Source organism: Bos grunniens, chromosome X (assembly GCF_055505025.1).
Source record: "Bos grunniens cultivar Pamir isolate PY7600 chromosome X, Bosgru_T2T1.0, whole genome shotgun sequence".
Classification (NCBI taxonomy): Eukaryota; Metazoa; Chordata; class Mammalia; order Artiodactyla; family Bovidae; genus Bos; species Bos grunniens.
In genome coordinates this window covers 119,380,987-119,393,573 of record NC_141194.1, presented here as the reverse complement: position 1 = coordinate 119,393,573, position 12,587 = coordinate 119,380,987, and the positions used below count along the sequence as shown (strand labels likewise).

Genomic DNA, 12,587 nt, shown 5'->3' with positions numbered 1-12,587 from the left:
ATAAATGCAAAAGAAACAAAGAGACCATAGCAAAAATCAACAAAGCCAAAAGGTGGTTCTTTGAGAGGATAAATAAAATTGACAAACCATTAGCCAGACTCAAGAAACAAAGGGAGAAAAATCAAATCAATAAAATTAGAAATGAAAATGGAGAGGTCAAATCAGACAACACAGAAATACAAAGGATCATAAGAGACTACTATTAGCAATTATATGCCAATAAAATGGACAACTTGGAAGAAATGGACAAATTCTCAGAAAAGTACAACTTTCCGAAATTGAACCAGGAAGAAATAGAAAGTCTTAACAGACTCATGACAAGCACGGAAATTGAAACTGTAATCAAAAATCTTCCAGCAAACAAAAGCCCAGGTCCAGACGGCTTCACAGCTGAATTCTACCAAAAATTTAGAGACGAGCTAACACCTATCCTACTCAAACTCTTCCAGAAAATTGCAGAGGAAGGTAAACTTCCAAACTCAGTCTATCAGGCCGCCATCACCCTAATACCAAAACCTGACAAAGATGCCACAAAAAAGAAAACTACAGCCAATATCACTGATGAACATAGATGCAAAAATCCTTAACAAAATTCTAGCAATCAGAATCCAACCACACATTGAAAAGATCATACATCATGACCAAGTGGGCTTTATCCCAGGGATGAAAGGATTCTTCAATATCTATAAATCAATCAACATAATACACCATCTTAACAAATTGAATAATAAAAGCCATATGATTATCTCAATAGACGCAGAGAAAGCCTTTGACAAAATTCAACATCCATTTATGATAAAAACTCTCCAGAAAGTAGGAATAGAAGGAACATACCTCAACATAATAAAAGCTATATATGACAAACCCACAGCAAACATTATCCTCAATGGTGAAAATTGAAAGCATTTCCCATAAAGTTAGGAACAAGACAAGGGTGTGCACTTTCTCCACTACTATTCAACATAGTTTTGGCCACAGCAATCAGAGCAGAAAAAGAAATAAAAGGAATCCAAATTGGAAAAGAAAAAGTAAATCTCTCACTGCTTGCAGATGACATGATCCTCTACATAGAAAACCCTAAAGACTCCACCAGATAACTACTAGAGCTAATCAATGATATAGTAAAGTGGCAGGATATAAAATCAACACACAGAAATCCCTTGCATTCCTATAATTCCTGTATGCAAATAATGAGAAAATAGAAAGAGAAATTATGGACAAAATTCCATTCACCATTGCAATAAAAATAATAAAATACTTAGGAATATATCTACCTAAACAAACAAAAGACTTATATAGAAAAATATAAAACACTGGTGGAAAAAATCAATGAGGACACTAATAGATGGAGAGATATACCGTGTTCATGGATTGGAAGAATCAACATATGAAAATGAGTATTCTACCCAAAGCAATCTATAGATTCAATGCAATCCCTATCAAGCTACCAACAGTATATTTCACAGAGCTAGAACAAATAATTTCACAGTTTGTATGGAAATACGAAAAAACCTTGAATAGCCAAAGCAATCTTGAGAAAGAAGAATGGAACTGGAGGCATCAACCTGCCTGACTTCAGGCTTTACTACAAAGCCACAGTCATCAAGACAGTATGGTACTGGCACAAAGACAGAAATATCGATCAATGGAACAAAATAGAAAGCTCAGAGATAAATCCACGCACCTATGGACACCTTATCTTTGACAAAGGAGGCAAGAATATACAATGGAGAAAAGACAAACTCTTTAACAAGTGGTGCTGGGAAAACTGGTGAACCACTTGTAAAAGAATGAAACTAGAACACTTTCTAACACCAAATGGATTAAAGATCTAAACGTAAGACCAGAAACTATAAAACTCCTAGAGTAAAACAGGCAAAACACTCTCCGACATAAATCACAGCAGGATCCTCTAGGACCCACCTCCCAGAATATTGGAAATAAAAGCAAAAATAAACAAATGGGACCTAATTAAAATTAAAAGCTTCTACACAACAAAGGAAACTATAAGCAAGGTGAAAAGACAGCCTTCAGAATGGGAGAAAATCATAGCAAATGGAGCAACTGACAAGGAATTAATCTCAAAATATACAAGCTGCTCCTGAAGCTGAACTCCAGATAAATAAATGACCCAATCAAAAAATGGGCCAAAGAACTAAATAGACATTTCTCCAAAGAAGACATACAGATGGCTAACAAACACATGAAAAGATGCTCAACATCACTCATTATCAGAGAAATGCAAATCAAAACCACTATGAGGTACCATTTCATGCCAGTCAGAATGCCTACTATCCAAAAGTCTACAACCAATAAATGCTGGAGAGGGTGCAGAGAAAGGGGAACCCTCTTACACTGTTGGTGGGAATGAAACTAGTACAGCCACTATGGAGAACAGTGTGGAGATTCCTTAAAAAGCTGGAAATAGACCTGCCATATGACCCAGCAATCCCACTGCTGGGCATACACACCGAGGCAACCAGAATTGAAAGAGACATGTGTACCCCAATGTTTATCACAGCACTGTTTATAATAGCCCATCAGCAGACAAATGAATAAGAAAGCTGTGGTACGTATACACAATAGAGTATTACTCAGCCATTAAAAAGAATGCATTTGAATCAGTTCTAATGAGGTGGATGAAACTGGAGCCTATTATACAGAGTGAAGTAAGCCAGAAAGAAAAACACCAATACAGTATACTAACACATATATATGGAATTTAGAAAGATGGTAACGATAACCCTGTATACGAGATAGCAAAAGAGACACAGATGTATAGAACAGTCTTTTGGACTCTGTGGGAGAGGGTGAGGGTGGGATGATTTGGGAGAATGGCATTGAAATATGTATAATATCATATGTGAAGCAAATCACCAGTCTAGGTTCGATGCATGATACAGGATGCTCGGGGCTGGTGCACTGGGGTGACCCAGAGGGATGGTATGAGGAGGGAGGTGAGAGGGGGGTTCAGGATGGGGAACACATGTATACCTGTTGCAGATTCATGTTGATGTATGGCAAAACCAATACAATATGTAAAGTAATTAGCCTCCAATTAAAATATATAAATTTATATTAAAAAAATAAAACAAATAGATGTGGGGATTAAAAATGGCATTTTGTTTTTTAGAAAGTTTATTGCACTGTGATTTTTGCTGTTTTCTTTTTAACTAAATGGAAAAGGCAATCATGATTAGTATATGAGCACATGATGGATATTATCTACAGAGTACAGTAAATTTTCTTCAACATGGTGTATTGCTTTTACCATCAGTTCAATAATGTTGGACAGTAAATTAAATAGAGAAATCATTTAATATCTTACTTTAGACAAAATAATAATGGATGTATTTTTCAATGTAGATTAATGACTTCCAATTTTTGAGTCCTTCTTGCTATAGAAATAGAAATATAAGAAAGATATTCCTTATGACCTTTTTAGATTTAAATATCTAATTCATTTATTTAGGTTTATTGGAAAGGGTACTGATACAACCACATTTTCCTCCAGTGTTTAATCACGAGTAGATTTCTCTTTACTCAATTTCCTTCAGCCTCTTGCTTATTTCAGTTTAACATCTTTCAGTTTCACCCATGTTATTGCATATGTCAGCCTTCTTTTGAAGGCTGTAATATTCCATTGTGTGTGTGTGTGTGTGTGTACATTTGTTTGTATTTATTTATCTGTTGACATGGAGCTAGTAGTAAAGAACCTGCCTGCCAATGCAGGAGACACATAAGAGACACAGTTTGATCCCTAGGTCAGGAAGATCCCCTAGATGAGGACATAGCAACCAACTCCAGTATTCTTGCCTGAGGAATATCATGGACAGAGGAACCTTTGGGGCTACCGTCCATAGTGTTGCAAAGAGTCAGACACAACTGAAGCACTTAACATGCACTCATCTGTTGATGGATGTTTAGTTTGTTTCCATATCTTGGCTAATGTGATTAATGCTGCAGTGAACAGAGAAATGCAGATGTCTCTTCAAGATAATTATTTAAAATTCTTTTGTATGTGTACTGAGGTGTGAGATTGCTGGATCATATTTTAGTTCTATTTTTATTTGAGGAATCTCTATACTGTTTTCCATAGCAGTTGTGTCATTTTGCATGCCTGCCAACAGTGCACAAGGGTTCTCTTTTTGTCCTATCCTCACCAAGACTTGTCAGGTGTGAGAGAATATCTCATTGTGGTTTTGATTTTCATTTCCTTGAGGATTAGTGATGTCATACCATGCTAAGTCGCTTCAGTCATGTCAGACTCTTTGCAACCCCCTGGACTGTAGCATGCCAGGCTCCTCTGTCCATGGGATTCTCCAGGCAAGAATACTGAAGTGGGCTGCTGTGCCCTCCTCCAGGAGATCTTCCAGTCTCCAGGACAGGTGGCAGTCCATGGAGGAGTAGGCGGAATGGAGAAAATGGCCACTGCCCTTCAGGTAACAGCTTCAGTCTCTCCCTTCAAGTTTCCAAACTTGGTCCAGCTTAGATCAATTGTCTACCCCTTTGAGGAAACCAGAGGTCAGGGTTAGTGGGTGGGGCTGTTCTCAAAGAAGGGCTGGGGATTAATCTGATTGGTATTTGCTACAACATGTGTTTCTATTCAGTTCAGTTCAGTCACTCAGTTGTGTCCGACTCTTTGCAACCCCATAGACTGCAGCACGCCAGGCCTTCCTGTCCATCACCAACTCCTGGAGCTTGCTCAAACTTATGTCCATTGAGTCACTGATGCCATCCAACCATCTCATCCTCTGTAGTCCCTTCTCTTCCCGCCTTCAATCTTTCCCAGCATCAGGGTCTTTTCCAGTGAGTCACTTCTTTGCATCAGGTGTTTCTATTGATCCTGTACAAGTGGTTTTCTCCAGGTTAAATGACAAGCCTGAGGGTTGGCTAGGTCCTGGATGCCTGGTTCCCTCAGTGATGACAGCTGGGCAGGATCTGGGGACTTGGCCCTGAAGGTGCTGCCAGCTGATCTCTGCCCCCTCAGCCCAGCTGGCACAGGTGAGAGGACCTAGACTGGGTGCTGGACAAATGCCCTTGGGTTGGATAACTGGCTTGTGCAGGGACTGCCCACCACTCATCTTAGCCAGGCCTGGACCTCAGAGGTGGAGAGTTGAGCCTTGGGATCTTGCCCTTTTTTGTCAGAAAAGAGAATTATATGCTGGGGATTTATAGGAATATAGTCACCTGACCTCAAGAACGAAGGATCTGACGCCAAGGAGTTGCCAAAAATAACCACAGCTCTCCCCTACCTTTCCTATAACAGGGTTTTACTGTACGCTTTCAAGGAGTTTAGGGTTTGGGGTTCATGAGCCATCAGTTTCCTTGCATGGTCATACAGTAAACCTTTCTCTGCTCCAAACTCTGATGTTTTGGTATTGTTTGACCTCATTGTGCATTGGGAAAATGGGTTTTTATTCAATAAGATGGCTTTCATATCCCCATTTCCTAAGAAAAGCATTGAGTCAGAAGCTTTTCTCTGGATTTGCTCATATAGCAAAACTTGGGTTCTCCTAATAAAAACTAGTGATTACTCCATACATGGCTGCAATAAAGGCAAGTCTAAAATTAACAGAAATTGAGTACCCCATTCTTATTTACTGAAGTTTCCTGTCTTAGTTTGTTCAGGCTGCTATAACAAAGTACCATAGATGGAGTGGCTTAAATAACAAGACATTTATTTCTCACAGTACTCAAGTTTCTTGGCTTTCATATGGCCACATCATCTTGCTCTAGTCTCATATGCCAGAAAAAAAGGGCACTTCTGTTTTTCCCTCTTCTTATAAGGTATTAATTCCACCCTTATGACCTCATCTAAACCTAATAATATCCCAAAGCCCCCATCTCCAAATAATATCACATTGGAGGATAAAGCACACGTATGAATTTTCAAAAGGCACACATTACTCCAATAGCAATTCCTAAGTAAACTATCTGCTGGCCAGGAGAATTAGTCCAGTTTTGTAGTATGCAATGTTCTTCAAATCTTCTTTCAATGTTCTTCAAAATTCACCAGGGACTCAAACTAGATTTCTCAGTTTTCTTGATGTCATTTCATGTATTAAACTGAAGTTATGTCCTACTTAAAATGTGGTAGTAGGTAGACAATAAATATAGAAATTATGACTTCTTTTTCTTTCTTTAATTCAGTTCAGTTACTCAGTTGTGTCCGACTTTTTGTGATCCCATGAACTGCAACACGCCAGGCCTCCCTGTCCATCACCAACTCCCAGAGTTCACCCAAACCCATGTCCATCGAGTTGGTGATGCCATCCAGCCATCTCATCCTCTGTTGTCCACTTCTCCTCCTGCCCCCAATCCCTCCCAGTATCAGGGTCTTTTCCAATGAGTCAACTCTTCGCATGAGGTGGCCAAAGTACTGGAGTTTCAGCTTTAGCATCATTCCTTCCAAAGAAATTCCAGGGCTGATCTCCTTTAGAATGGACTGGTTGGATCTCCTTGCAGTCCAAGGGACTCTCAAGAGTTTTCTCCAACACCACAGTTCAAAAGCATCAATTCTTCGGCACTCAGCTTTCTTCACAGTCCAACTCTCACATCCATACATGACCACTGGAAAAACCATACCTTGACTAGATGGGCCTTTGTTGGCAAAGTAATGTCTCTGCTTTTGAATATGCTATCTAGGTTGGTCATAACTTTCCTTCCAAGGAGTAAGCATCTTTTAATTTCATGGCTGCAATCACCATCTGCAATATTTTATAAATTGTCTGTTGGTGAGCTTTTGATTCAATACTTCCTTGAAAAATCTCTTGTCATGGAAAATCAGAAAAAGACTGATCTGCAACAGTTATTGTGTATTATCTATTATTATGAAATAAATTACTTCAAAATTTAGTGGCTTGAAATAAGCTATTATTGCTTGCTTTCTGTGAATAAGGAATCTTGGAGTGACTTATTTCAGTGTCTCTTGTTCAAGGTCTCTCATGAAGTTGCAGACAAGTTTTATACCAGATGCAGTCTCATCTTCAGGCTTTTCGGGAGTGGGGGCAGATAACTTACTTGCAGCTCACTTCTGTGGCTTCAAGGCCCTGGGGGGTCCCAGATCTAGTGCCTGCTGTACGAGGCAGTGTCCTGGGCCCTCTGATGGACAGGACCATGTCCAGGGGTGGCTGTGGACTCAGGATGTCTTAAGGCAGCCTGCCTGCTCGTGGGTGGGGTTAAGTCCCTGTCTAGTTAATTGTTGGATCTGAGGTATTCCAGTGCCTAAAAGCTGACTGGTAAGGACAGGACTGGGTTGTGAGGCCAATAAGCTAGAGGTAGGATTCCAAAATGGCACTTGCCAGCAGTACTGTCCCCATGGTAGAATGAACTCCTCAATGAACTCCATCAGTGTCTATGTCCACAGAGTTAGCTCCAGTTGCCTCTTGCCTGTCTGGTAGATTTTTCAAGATCAACAGGTAACTCCAGGCCTCTTTCAAATTACTGTTTCTGCCCTGGGTCCTGGAGCTTATGAGATTTTGTGTGCTCTTTTTCAGAGTGGATTCTCTCTTTTCCCCAGCCCTCTGGCTCTCTGGAAATTAAGCACTACTGGCCTTCAAAGCCAGATATTCTGGGGGTCATCTTCCCAGTGCAAGACCCTCCTCCCTCCTGGAATGGGGAGCCCAATGTGGGGCTTAGACCCCACACACCTTGGGAAGAGTGTCTGCAATTGTAATTATCTTCCCATATAGATCTTGACTATACTATGCCTCCACCCCTCCTACCTGTGTTGTGATGGTTTCTTCATTATATCTTTTGTTGTTGAAAATTTTTATGGTAAGTTTTGGTCTTTTTCATTGAGAGTTGTTCTGTAAATAGTTGTAATTTTGGTGTGCTTGGGAGAGGATGTGAACTCAGATTCTTTCTACTTTACCATCTTTAGATTAACTTCTAAAAGATTAAATTATTATTCTTAACTTCTTTTTTGAAAAGCTCATGGATAAAACTAGTGGGAACCAGCTCTTCATGTCCTTGCTTCTTCTTGTTGACAGGATGTGTTATTTCTTCTTACTTAATATTCTGGTGTCTGATAAAGATGCAGATTTGAAAGTAGCAAAGGCTTCCACGTCTTAAACTTTAAGTTTCTCAGACAGGTCATTGCTGGTTCTTCTCTGGAATGTTTTTGTGTTTTATCATAAAAGTAAACAAACAACACAAGTCTACTGGTTCTACAGTGCCGGCTATCAGTTGCATGTTTTGCAAACATGACTCTGAAACTTTAAGCTCTCTTCTCTGGAAGACTTGCATGCTGTATCATTGTGGTTTCTACTCATTTACTTAGGGCTTACTGTGCTTCTTTTCTTTTTTTTTTCTAACTTACCTTATTTTAATCAAATATCTTAAGAAAGTAGCACTCTAGTCAGAATGAATGTTGTTTTTTTATGTCATGTAGATGCAATATAGGAAAATATAAACAGGAACTGTGTTTCTATTTCAGAAGATGTGTGATCCAACCTGCAAAAATTTCATTTAATTGATATAAACCCAAGAATCAGTCAGGTGTGTTCAGTATAAACCTTCTCTGGTGTTTAAGAAAATTTCCAGCTGAATAGAATTTGACATTTTAATAAAAGGAAGTGTGGCATTATGCTGCAGTCAGCATGCCTGACTAGAAACAGCCAACCATGCCGAGAAGATTATAAAGGATTTTCCTCATGCCCTTTAACTTGAATCCAGTCATCAAAAGATTGATTTAGTTCTCAAACTTAATTTGCAGCTCTAATTTTATTATTTTTTTAAAACCAGCTAGATCTTTTTAATCTATTGGATCAGCTGCAGCTGTGTCTCTGCTGGCACTGTGGGATATACCTTACTCCTCTGTTATCCCTCACCATAATGAGAGAAGGAAAAAACAAGTTCAGTTCATTGCCCTCCTTAGAGTCAAATCACGTCCATGACTCCAGAAACTGGAATAATCTTTCTCCTTCAGATAGAAGGATGTAGGGTTTAAGGATTAGGGAAATTTCAATAAATAGAAAGTTCTTTTCTTCAGTTTAAGGGAAAAATTATGTAGGGCTGTTCGCCTAATGCACACCAGAGTCCAAAGGCAAAACAAAAAAAGAATATTGAGACTCATAAACAGGTTAATTGACCTGGAGTAAACATCACTTTTGAAAGGACAGCTCTTAACCTTTCTTCTAAACAAAGACAGAGGTGCATCCATTTGCTGTGTACATTGTGGTACACCAAAAAAGTGCATTGCTAAGTTAGTAGCCATTTATCGTAAAGCCAAGTTACCCAGTTTTTCTCAGATGATATAGAAGATTTATTTCACTCCAGTGTTCTTGCCTGGAGAATCCCAGGGACAGGGGAGCCTGGTGGGCTGCCATCTATGGGGTCGCACAGTTGGACATGACTGAAGTGACTTAGCAGCAGTAGCAGCAGCTGTTGGGAAAGAAGTTCAACTGTGCTTGGAGAACCCAGTCTTCCAGTACCTACATTCTTTCTTCCTCTCAACCTACAGGACCAGATCCAGGCTGCAGTAGCCATGTCTCTACAAAGTAAGGAGAACTTGAGAGGGATAAAACCTCTTGAGCATTTCTGTGATATGTTTTCTGGGGACATGGACACTAGAAAGCTGCCAGTTGACCTAATCTCTGTGTATTTTTTTTTTTAATCTTTCTCATGCCACTTTCCTCACTGCTCACTAAGCTCTCTTTTGCTCTTCTTTTATGCTTTGTATTTCTATATTTCCAGTCTATATTAGAGAATTTGGATATTTGGAAAAGGAAATATATGTGTGTGTGTGTGTGTGTGTGTATATATATATATATATATATATATATATATATATATTCTTAGGATTTTACCTCAAACACTGTTAGTGTTTCTCTGTAGTCCCCTTCCTTCCCCAGCCTTTTGTCATATCCATTTTGTAATGTAGCTTCAATTATAGCTATATACATTTACATCCTGTTCTTTCTATTTAACATGTGCGTACAAGCATAACTGCCCCCACTCACCAAGATTCCTCAACTATTCCAAATGTCTAAAATTTTCCTCTGGTCCATCTGTCACTAAGTCAGACTTTAATGGAAGCGAGGCTTGGTGACATGTTTGGCCCAGGTTTTAAGTCTCCCTGTTTTCTGTGCTCTGAGGAAACATTCTATGTGTTTGATAATGTCATCTAATTTCTTTAATGTCATCTAATTTCTCATTCTCTAGAATGATTAAGTATTCAATGTAGAATAAAATTACTTAGTCCCACTCTTAAAAAACTTCCTGAGAATTCAGAAAAATGTTTTAAAAGGTCAGCTCAATCAGTCTCTGTCTCTCTCACACACACAGCACAAAAAAAAAAAAAAAAAACAAGAAACAAACTTTACCTGCCCAACACAGAACGACTTTTAAGAAAGGGTGTTATGTGGTATATTTGGAATCCAGACCCTAATAATTACACCACAGGGCATCATTCACACAGCAAAATGTTAGCCATGGAAATGAGAACAGTATATTACCATTACCTTGCCCATACTCTGTTCCCAAGTCCCACTGAAGCATATATTGCAAAGAGCATCATTTGCTAAATCTCTCCCCCAACAACAACAATGAGAAAGGCAATGTCTGGGATCGAAACTTTGGTTTTTGTTGACATCCCATTGTTTCTCAGCCCCAGTCCCTCATACCATGAATTTCTTTGCCTTACTCGGTCCCATTCTCATCAAACCTGAAATAGCTTCATTTTCTTTGAGAGTTTGGGGATACTGATAAAATTCCTATGTATTCTTGCGGGTGGACTCACCTTCTTCTTCAGGCTATGTCATCCCTCATGGAGCTCCTGCACCTAAGCAGAAGTGAAAGATGAATTCTCAGGGAAAGCCTCTTCTAGCATTCTAATCCTCCAACTTGAGCACAGCGGAGCACCGAGCACCTGTTTTGAATGGCGAATTGCCTGGAGAGCTACCCAAGCCTTTCCCCAGGTGGACTGAATGGAGATCCTGACTTCTGCAGAAGGAAGCTGTGAAGGAGATTGCAAGTTAATGTGGCAGACTCTACTGACTCACAAGTACAGGCTTAAGCCAGGGCACCAGAAGGAGAATATAAGACTATCACGTTTCATGATTAGAAAACAAATACACTTATCAAGGCATTTGATGCTTAGTTTGATTCTAAGTGAAATAAAATGAAAGAATTTTCTACAGCAGAGGTAATACCTGTGCTTCACCCAGTTATTTTTCTAAGGAAATGCAAAGACCTTCTTACCTAACTTCACACCCTGAGGCATCCCTCACTGCTGCTGTCCTTGCTCCTGGCTGGCCTGCATAACCTAGGAGTACCAGCCGTAGACTCAGTCTTTGAATGAAACAGAAGGGGTGGGGTATGAGAGACATTGTCATACTTGTTACCTTTTGCCAAAATATTAATTTTTCGGGATATCTTTTATTGGCACAGATAATAACTATAAGTATGTATTGCTACCTTGGAAGGCACAGAGATTCAGAAGGGAAATATTTTATCAGAAGTTATTTTAGGGAGAAACATGGTATAAGCAAGTGTGGGTAATAACCTTGTCATGATCTAACACCAGAGGACAAAGCCCAGTTTGTGAAACACCTGGAGCCTGTACACAAGTAAAGAGATGAGGGGGTGAGATTGAACTTCATAATAATATATAGGATTATGTCACAAAGACAGAAAAATGAGTCAGACATTGAATTATTGGTGGCAAATGTGTTGTATGTTACTGGATGACTTTCAAAGATGAAAGTAGGAACAAGAGTGAATACAACTTTTGTTCAAAGGGGAAAACAGAGGCAGATTCTAAGTTGCTGAGATGGAATTTCACTTCCTGGGCATGTGATTATTCATTCCTATACATATTTGCTGAGCAATGGCTCCATAGGAGGAGGCAAAATGTAACCCTCAAGGAACTAAGCCAAGCTAGCTAAGGCAAGTTTACGAGTTAGATAGATAGATAGATACACCACTCTTGTGTCCCTGACTGCTTTCTCCCTGGCATTAGAAAGTATTGGCTAACACAGTGGCCTCAGCATCATCAGATTGAGTTTCTAGCACACTGTCAGTTGTGGTGGCTGGAAAGGGATTTCTTCTTTTTTTAGCTAGATCTTGATTTAAGTGTAGCCATAGATAAAGCTGCTGGAAAGGGATCATTCAAATGTTTATTACATCATGATGGAAAAAAAAAAATGTGTCTTCAAGATGCAAATGTATTTCAGCAAAAATTATACTTGAAAATTTGCCCAATTGAAAACCATCTAGACTTCTTCCCTGGTGGCTCAGTGGCAAAGAATCCGCCTGCCAATGGAGGGGACATGGGTTCAATCCCTGGTCCAGGAAGATCTGACATGCTGTAGAACAACTGAGCCCCTGCTCCACAACTATGGAGCCAGCACTCTAGAGCCCATGAGCTGCAATTACTGAAGTCCATGCATGCCTAGAGCCTGTGCTGCACAGTAAGAGAGACCACTACACTGAGAAGCCTATACACTGTAACTAGAGAGCAACCCATGCAAAGACTCGTGTGCAGGCATAAATAAATAAATCTTAAAAAACAAAACCATCTAAATGATTTGGTTTCAAATCAATCATTTTATTCATTGTTTGAATTATTTTAGGAACATGGT

The 12,587-nt window shown here is 39.5% G+C and overlaps 1 long non-coding RNA gene across 1 annotated transcript in view; it reads right to left on the bottom strand.

Moving 5' to 3' along the window:
• LOC147341241 (uncharacterized) overlaps positions 1-12,091 on the bottom strand; it is a 47,550-nt gene extending 35,459 nt beyond the window's left edge. The window contains exons 1-2 of the long non-coding RNA XR_015158794.1: positions 10,745-12,091; positions 9,241-9,387 (exon numbers count right to left, since the gene is read on the bottom strand). This is a non-coding gene — a long non-coding RNA (uncharacterized LOC147341241). The remainder of the gene's footprint in view (positions 1-9,240; positions 9,388-10,744) is intronic.
• Between the last annotated feature and the right edge of the window lie 496 nt (positions 12,092-12,587).